The sequence below is a fragment of the Adiantum capillus-veneris genome, chromosome 4, assembly GCF_014529385.1.
Source record: "Adiantum capillus-veneris isolate H3 chromosome 4, ASM1452938v2, whole genome shotgun sequence".
Lineage (NCBI taxonomy): Eukaryota > Viridiplantae > Streptophyta > Polypodiopsida > Polypodiales > Pteridaceae > Adiantum > Adiantum capillus-veneris.
In genome coordinates, this window is record NC_140934.1 from 165,704,390 (window position 1) to 165,712,712 (window position 8,323).

An 8,323-nucleotide genomic window follows, 5' to 3' on the forward strand; every position below is an offset into this window, starting at 1 on the left:
GGCACCCACTACCATTTTCACTGACAGTCAGAGTGCTATGGCAGTTGCAAGGAATCCAGTATTTCATGCAAGAACAAAGCACATAGAGGTTCACTACCACTATGTCAGGGAAAGGCTACATGCAGGGGAGATCACACTAACTTACTGTCCTACACAGGATAACATTGCAGATCTATTTACGAAGGCGTTATCACGAGAAAAGTTTGAAGCTTTCCGAAAAGCTTTGGGCTTACTCTCATACACATGATGATCTGCTACCTTGTACGGATTCACACTATCACTACAGGGGGGATTTGTAGACATGTAGTAGTGTTAGTGTGTATACGCGCTTCACCAGGGGCACTTTTCTCCCACTGGGTTTTTCCCCCTGGACATCCGGTGTGAAAGGACACCTTATCTCTTAGGGTTTCATATAAGCTTTGTTATATACAAATTATTATTCCAATACAGAGAGACAGACTACAGAGATCTCGTACACAAGCTCTGTGTCTTCTCCTTCTCCATCTTCTTCCTACTCTGAGTTGCTGTCTTCCTTCTGTTTCCTGTTTCATCATCTTCAACAAAAAATGGCACTGACAGAAATTCTGCACAAAATAACGAAATTGCCTGTGCAGATATGCCTGTAGTGGAAACGGAGGCCGAAATGAGCCCAAATCAAAAATCTGAGTAGACTCGCCTGAATTATTTGTCGACCTGCGGACCGCTCTCCAAAGCTCACTGAAATCGGAGAAAGTGAGCAAGCGTGTACTAGAGCAGCTGGCGACTAAGCCCGGGAGGACGCAACCTGCTCTGATACCAATTGTTGGAATTAGGATTGCAGAGAAACATACACAACTTGGAGAAGACGAAGGAAGCTCAAGGCACACAATAGAGAGTGTATTACTTAGTGTGAAATGGAAAGATAGATAGCCCTAGAGTGATGGGCGTATATACAATGCACGGGGGAAAAAACCTCCTAAAGAGGGAAAAAATGCCCCGGCGGTCCTAGTGTGTTCACACACATCACTACCACATGGATATGGTACTGATGTGTTCACACACATCACGACCACATGTATATGGTAGCATGAACTACTCCAAATCTGTAATCTTCTCCCACTTCACCAATCTGGGGTTGTCACCGTCCATGGAGAGGCCATGGACAACATTAAACTCTTCTACTGTTACACAAAACTTTTCCTACTGTGGGATGTTCAGCTTGAGAGCTTTCCATCAGCTTGCACATCCCACAGGATTATAAGATTAAAACCTTACAAAACCCCACTAGAATAGGGCTGTCAAGTAATTTATACACAGGCAATTGCCTGGGCTCTCCTTAGATGGAATCATCTAAGCATGCACCTTGAATGCCTAAGGCAATGCACAAGCACCTGATCAGTGTGAGAGAATCCACAACTAGATTGCAGCCAGGGGCTACTGCAGAAACAAGCATATAAGCTGAATGCATAGTCCTCTTTGTTGATTGCAGCATATGCTTACCAACACAATTTTCTCATGGGTGAGAGGATTCATTAACAGATTAGTAGTCGGGGCATGCTGGAGAAATGTATCATGCTTTGCTTGATTTACAACTTCCAAATGTGGCCCCCTCATTGAAGAGAGAGAGAGAGAGAGAGAGAGAGAGAGAGAGAGAGAGAGAGAGAGAGAGAGAGAGAGAGAGAGAGAGAGAGAGAGAGAGAGAGAGAGAGAGAGAGAGAGAGAGAGAGAGAGAGAGAGAGAGAGAGAATTATCGTCCACGGAGGTCAGATATGACCCATGGGACCATACAAAACATAACAAAGTCTCCTTCTAAGTGAAGGGGTTTTGGTCGGATTCATATCAGTTAAGGATTGAGGGTCCGCTAGGAGGGTAAAAGAAAAGAAAAGCCTAAGGGGAATCAGGTGAGGGGGAAGTCCCTTTAGGAGTTTGAAACTCCTGGATGATGGCTTTACCACCTCTGTAGACGGCCCATTTACCTTGCTTGCGTGCTTCATGCACTTTCTTGAGTTCTTGTTTTTTAAACTTGTGCTGATTTGTAGTCAGTTCTTCACTGATCGAGACATTTTCTCCTTTGAGGACGTGCGCTTGGCGTAGCAACTTAATCCATTCCTCTTTATCCTTGAAAGTGAGAACACAATGCTCGGGCGGCACATGCTTATGTGTATCATAATGTCGTTGAGCTTAACAAGTGCTTCTTCGAGGGTATCCTTGGTGGTGCACCATGGTGAGGGTAGCCCACCTATTCGGACCTTGAGGACGTTCTCTTCTTGTAGTCGTTGCTCGCGAAGCTCCGTTGTCACACAAATCTGCACCTTGGCAATGGTTGCCAAGTGAGCTTGGCACAGCTTCGCTTTGACTTGCTTGACCTTGTTGTTGGCGAGATCGACAATGGAATCAAAGCGTGCCTCTAGCTCGCTACGGCGAGTTTTGAGGTCACGATTTTCTTCCATGACTCGATTGAGAGCCGCTTGAAGTTGAGTGATACGGTCGAGTTTGCTGCGGGCTGCTAGCACTGTGGCAAAAGTCGATCGTGCTGTGAAAGGGGTCCTCGAAGAATTTGTCATCCTTAAACTCGAATAGATTCTCCTCCAATGTGTCTCAAGACTGTGTCTTAAGTAGATTCTGATCCAAGTATCTCCATACTCTGCTCACTTTGCTCTGCTTTAAGTGTTCCTCTAGAATATGCTCGAAGTTCCCGTTTTGAGAGCCTGATTGAGAGTACCTTGAGTACTACCTGTGGTGGTCGTGAGCTCTAAGGCTCAAAACATGGACTGAAAATAAATCAAAACTTGTTGAGCCATGACGAATCTGACAAACACTGACGAGCAGAGAGCCTGACGGGCTTGACTCTTGTGTGCTGTATAGAACCAGCCATTGACGAACTTGACAAGCGCTGACATGGAGAGAACCTAACGGGCTGAACTGGTGAGCCTCTGTGTAGAAGCGAGGTCTCCTCGATCTTGCTGGGGCTGACCTGGGCGTTAATGCCTACCCCACAGGGTTGCCCCTCACCCTGAGGGAGGCACACAAGGCACAGGAAGGGATGAAGCTAGGGCAGTGGAGAGAGAGAGAGAGAGAGAGAGAGAGAGAGAGAGAGAGAGAGAGAGAGAGAGAGAGAGAGAGAGAGAGAGAGAGAGAGAGAGAGAGAGAGAGAGAGAGTACCTGAGTCTTGCTTCCCCTTCCCTACATGCATGTACTTTGACATTGGGGATCCTTGGGAATTAGAAGCATTCAATCTTTTGCAGGGCGGAGGAGAAGCAATAGAACCTTTGCCCCTCGACTTCCTTCTCGGTGGAGTACTGTCAAGACTGCTGTTGGAGGTGGCTGGTTCCAGTGGTGAGCTATCCTCTACTTGGGCTGACTGCTGGCCTGTGAGACTGCAGACCTGCTTGCAACTTGCATTCGCTTTTCTCCCTCTCTCTGACCTGTGGCCCCTGTGCTGTGCTTCCCTCCATGCTTCATGACTACACCACTACCTCAACGTAAGGGCCGAGCTTAACTGTTAGAGATTTTAAAAATATTACAATTCATTTTTTTGAAGTCTAAATATTACACTTTGTATAGTTCATGATGGTGGCCCACACACTTGAAAAACCATGACTGCCCTATCCATGTGTTATGCTTATAATATGTGCTTGTTGGCATATGTTAACTAGCACAAAAAGCGCGACACATTAACATGCTTTCACCCAGTAAGTAGGATGTAGATCTGTTAGAGCTAATGAAGTGTGTTAGTGTGTAACAGTAGGTGTATGAGTTGTAAGTATGCAGGTAGAGTGTGTGTGTGCTCGCGCGCAGGCTGCGGCGGCCTTATCCCAATTTTTTTAAAAATAAAATTTAAAAAAATAAAAAAAATATATATATTTAAAGGTAGGACCGAGATCAAGAATATCTCCCAGACCCAAGCCCAAACCCAAGCCCAAGCTCACGCTCAGGCTCAGGCCTCAGTTGCCCTTTAAAACTACGTATTTTAGCTTCACACGTAGCTAAAAATCGACTTTTTTGAGGACCAACGAAGCTTCAGGTGACCGAACGTTGTGCTGTAAAGCACACCGCAACCTTCTGAGTGATATGCTCATTTTGAGCTATCACACACTTTAATTAAAAAACCGATCATTAAAAAACATAAAAAAACGAGTGAAAACAGACGCTTAAAAAAGAAAGCAGTTAACCTTCGAGGTTATTCGCCGACGCTTGTAGGGTGCCAAAGGCACATGCGTCTGCGCCCTGGTTGTGTGCTAGAGATGGAGCAACTAGAGAGAATTTTGACTTACGCGAGTTCTCAATATCCACCTACCTTAGGTTCCGGGCTCTTGGCGGGGACCCAAGGTAGTACAAACCAAGACCCGAACATAGCAGCTAGTGACTCTTCCTCTGACTACAATCTCATGGAGGGTTTCCCAATGCCTAATCTCGATAGATCAAGCCAAGACATGCATGCCATGGGCCTGCTGTTTTGGCCAAGCGTGCTTAGCCGCTTGAAGGAAAGCTTTAGTAGAGCAACTTGCTCCGAACATGGAGCTAATGATGTAAATGAGGGGGGTGGGGAAGTAAATTCTCCATTCATGACCAATGTAGACCCTATGCGCTTAGAGAATGTGCACGTGAATACTTCATTCACTGCACCTCCTGACTCTTCAGAGATATTCCCCTCCGAGGTCATATTACCGGATGGTAGAAGCCTTTCCAAAGTGCAAGAGGTTGAGTGATATATCATTGCGGCTAGGGAAAAGGAAGTCGAGAGCTTACGCAAGGCAGAGCAACGAAGAGAGTTAAAAGCGAAAGCCCCTATGTCAATATCCTTGCTAGGATAGCAATCAGTGCTCCTGACTTAGCAACCGCTAAGGGCCAACCCCAAGAAAGCAACATTGCATCTAGCTCAAAGGACACCCCTAGCACTCAATCCTAGATGGAGAGTTCTTAAATGAGAACTGGGAGTACGAACTACAAACGGGAACTCTAACCAACCTATACACTGGTCACACCTATCACGTGGGTTGGCTAGATGTCCTACAATCCACAATGGGTGCTACTAATGTGGAGGATCAACAACAAAGAGTTTGTGAGGTCATCCATAGGGTCATTGAGTTAGAGAGACAGAACAACGGGATTAACATGCCTTCAACGGGTCTCATGAGATTCTTGGATACAGGGAAGGCTAAACAACCGACCTTATCGCAAATGGAGACTCTCTCGGTAAGTCCGATGGATCCCCCATATGTTGTTTCGCCAGGGGTGCCAATGCAATCTGATCCCACAAGTGATAGCTTTACCTTTCGAAGTCTAGCCCATCTTTCCCTTGATGACACCATGACTACCATGCCTACCCCAATGATGGACATGCCAAGAAACACGCCATGGAACTCATTTGTTAGTAAAGCACCGCTACATAATAGCTCAATGCATGCAACATTACCTACAAGTGTGTACCAATCGTATGCACCTCATGTAGTTCCTACCCCTCCCATTGTTTCAACAACCTATGCTCCACAACCACGACACCCAAGTTCTTATTTCCATGGGACTATACCGGCTAGCATTAGCATGTCACATCCGACGTCTGCTATGCCTAGGGCCACACATATGAACTTTGGACCACCACATGGCACAACATCGTACCCAATGTGGAACCCAAGGGCTTCCTATGCGCCAAGCCCGATGCCAATAACTACTCCACATGTAGTCTCTGGAGCACCTCCACCCATGGTGCCTGCTCACTTAGGTGACTTGGCAGCATTTGCTCAAGCTATCGGTCGACCTATTGCTGAGAATATGCGTAACGCGCCTGATAGAGAGCCTAGAAGTAAGGCAGTACAAATAGCCAAACTCACACAAAAATTTAGTGGAGACGGGGATGTGAGAAAGCATATCGAAGTGTTTGAACAAATATGTGATTCTCTAGGAGAACACAATGACCTGCATAAGAGTAATGCTTTAAGCCTAACCTTAAGTGGGAAGGCAGGGGATTGGTATAGAACCCTAAGGGTGGAAAAAAAAAAGTTTACCCTACTCTTAGGAGACTGTTCTTGAAAGAATTTGTACGAGAGGGAGTGCTTTGGGGTGTAGCCTCTCAGCTCCAGAAAGCCCAACAAGAGGAAGGAGAGTGAGTAAGAGACTTTATTAGTCGCTTAAAGCAGTTGAATTCTTGTTGTAATCCAAATGAATGCTTCAACAATAACCAATTGATAGATTCATTAGGGGATTACGACATGAGGATATCTACAATGGCCTAGTCATTAGAGGTATCACCACTTGGGAAGCAGTCACCACCAATGCGATCCAATTTGAGGATAATTTAATGATTCAAGGAGACAAAGAGTCCATTGAGCCTAAATCTACTAGCTCGCACGCATCAGGGCATCAGCCAATGACCCTAAAGCCTATTGCCAAGGAGCCAAAGATATTTGAAATAACTTTAGTAGATCTCACCAAGGCTATTCAAGAGAGTATTAGAGACAATCGTGCTCCGCAAAACAATCATATGTATCCAAGAAGGGAGCAACAATGGTGCTCAGTATGCTATGGACCGCATAGTACCAGTGAATGCCCTACATTTAGAGTAAAATTTTATGGGAATTGCAATGCTTGTGGAAGGTATGGTCATCAAGCTAAGGATTGCATAGTATTTAAGCGTGTGATGGCAAATAGACCAACTTTAGCATAGGCCGACACACCTCGAGTGCCTGCATTGATGCCGGCCCCACCTCTTGAACAAACATCACAACACATGGTCCCTAGGGCCCCGAATATTGTTCAAACAACACCCTTACCACCTCCAGTGCTAGGACCTCAACCACCACATCCGAGAATCACTTCTGTGAATCAAGTGGGTTGTGAGTCATCTATTGCTTGTTTAGAAGACTGTGAGGAAGATATAGACCCTAATATTGCCTATGGGATGCATGTGCTTGAACAAAGTCCACAATACTACATGGAGGACTATTGGGGACAAGTCAAACCTATCTATCAAGTAGCTGCTCTTGCGGCAAGACGCCAGAATATCAATTACACTGCTAAGAGACCACCTCTTCAATGCTAGGAGTGCGGAGGTCCACATCGTGTAGCCGAGTGTACTATTAGGCTACAAAAGAACACCACACTAATGAAAACCAATCAAGCGAGCACGTCTACAATGCCGATACTTATGTGTAATTGATGTGGCATAGATCATTTGATTGCCCAATGTCCAAATAATCCAAATGCACGGAAGATCACGCCATTAAACTTGATTGAGGTTACCAAGGAGCCATCACAGAGTACACATGTGGTACCAATAAACGTACTCACACGGTCGATGCTCCAAAAACAAAATTATATTCTTGAGGGAAGAGACACGGGATCAATTGCCCAATCTCAGAAAAAGAAGAAAACACAAAGGAAGAGTTTGCAAAAAGCAGCAAAGTCAGACCCCAGTTCAAAGACCAACATAGGGACTGGTGACGACCCCGTACATATGAACGACATTGAAGAGGATTCTCATTTAGGTGAAACCATGGAGACCAAAACGACCATTGAGATAGAAACCAACAAGGAAGATCTTAATGAGCCACAATGGCCAGGATACAAGAAGAAGATAGGAACTTATCCAAACCCTACAAAGGCGATTGAGCGAGTCAAGCAATTAAGGAGTTTGGTAGAAGATACCCAAAGGGATCAGAACCAGCACCTAGGCAGATCCATATTACAGACTCCGTGTTCCCTACGCAACAACAACGTCACCAAGTCCATAGACCCTTAGCCATACCTAGTGTCATCCAAGAAGAAAGTGACTTAAAGTCATGGGAAAGTGTGTGTACTCACTTCTTTATGGAAAGAATGTTTACAGAGGGACTACTTGATCCTATCGAAGAAATGGAGATCCCATCTTCCCCACGTCAAGGGACTGAAGCCCAAAAGGTGCCGTTAAACATTGCCAAATTGATGGATTTCATGTCTTTAGAAGTTAGAATCACCATCATGTCCAAACTATATAAAGACCCTGAGATACTTTTAGCTCTTCGAGCCTTCCTCAATGGAGAATTGAAGTTTGGGCTACCACAATTTGCACAGATGGATGGAGCTGGGGAGATGCCAATAGAGGAGGAACACTTAGATCCACAACCCAACCTAGATGAGAAATACCTGTTAACAAGTTGGGACAATACTTTGAGGGTGATGAATCCAATGTGACCATACCAATCACTACTAAGGGATTAACTGTGAAGGGAATCCTTGATGGTGGCGCTGGGGTTAGCATTATGACTAAAAATTGCTGGGAAACTATGGGAAGACCTCACCTTGCGACCACAACCATAGTAGTGAAGATGGACAATGGGTCTATTGTTAAACCTATTGGAATGCTAGA

General features: G+C 45.2%; 1 pseudogene; it reads right to left on the reverse strand.

The window, feature by feature from the left end:
* Positions 1-1,866: 1,866 nt before the first annotated feature.
* Positions 1,867-2,429, reverse strand: LOC147460309 (uncharacterized; annotated as a pseudogene).
* Between the last annotated feature and the right edge of the window lie 5,894 nt (positions 2,430-8,323).